Consider the following 1,201-nt stretch of genomic DNA (forward strand, 5'->3'; position numbering starts at 1 on the left):
ACTCCTGCCAATTGTTCCCCATTTTACCACAGTCACATTTTCAAGCTTCCTCTAGTCAGTTCACTTGTAGCGATACGTCATTATCTGTCGACATAAAGACTTTCACAGTACTCCTGCCAGGAGCTTCTCTAGTTTGCCGATGTATTTCGTCAGTTGACGAGGCGTTTGGCTACCTTAACTGCGTCATAGTTACTCCTGCCAGTGTCTCCTCGTTAATCCACAGTCACATCTACAAGCTTACTCTGCCCCGTTCACCAGAAGCGATACGCTATTATTTGTCGACGTTATGACTTTCACAGTACTCCCGCTAGGAGCCCTGCAAACTACGCAAACGCCTGGTGTGAGGCGAGGCGAGGCGAGGCGAGGCGAGGAGGCTCACATCGCTAGCAGTGGCGCCCTCCAGCACGACACTGCCACTTCCCGCACAGCCCATCCGTTGAACACCAGGAACAAGATGCGTCTTCCGCAAGCGCCGAATGTTGCACGCGCCCAGCGAATGACAGGAGGTGCATCGAGCAGCTGTGCGTCTCACACACATCGGCGGCGCGCCCGCTGATTCGGCCGTAGCTATACTGGGACGCCGGGCGCGTCCTCCGCGCCGTCCTCGAGGAACTCGCTGTTGCGGAAGGAAGTGCTGTGCGTCAAATGCGGCGATTTCGACCGATAACTATGATTTTGTGTGTTGGGAGAAGGGCCGAAGGCGAATTCTGACGTGCGCCTACAGAATGTGATCGCCAACGGCCATACTATGTTAAATGCACCGGTTCTCGTCCGATCACCGATATTAAGCAACATCGGGCGCCGTTAGTACTTGGATGGATGACCGCCTTGAAACTCCGGGTGCTGTTGGCTTACCTTCTTTTTTTTTCTTTTGCTTTTTATGTCGCTACCCCTGCCAGCCCTCTTTTCATGCTACCTATGTACAAGAGGAGACACTCTTTTATTTGTCTGTGCTTTAAGTTCTCCTGGGAGACCAGTATTAGATTCCGATGACCCCTGCATGTTTTCTGTATCCCTTGGACATTCACATTGACCATGAAACACAGAAATTGCATTGGGATGGAATACAAGAGGCACAATGCCCACATAAGTACAAGAGGAGCAACTCTTTTAATAGCCTGTGTTTGAGCTTCTCCTGGGAGAACAGTATTAGATGCCGATGCACCACTACAGGTTTTCTGTATCCCTTGGACCTTCAAAT

At 51.1% G+C, this 1,201-nt stretch overlaps 1 pseudogene; it reads left to right on the plus strand.

Annotated features, from left to right (window-relative positions):
* Positions 1-733: 733 nt before the first annotated feature.
* Positions 734-852, plus strand: LOC126475979 (5S ribosomal RNA; annotated as a pseudogene).
* The last annotated feature ends 349 nt before the right edge of the window (positions 853-1,201 follow it).

This window comes from Schistocerca serialis, chromosome 4 (assembly GCF_023864345.2).
Source record: "Schistocerca serialis cubense isolate TAMUIC-IGC-003099 chromosome 4, iqSchSeri2.2, whole genome shotgun sequence".
Taxonomy (NCBI): domain Eukaryota; kingdom Metazoa; phylum Arthropoda; class Insecta; order Orthoptera; family Acrididae; genus Schistocerca; species Schistocerca serialis.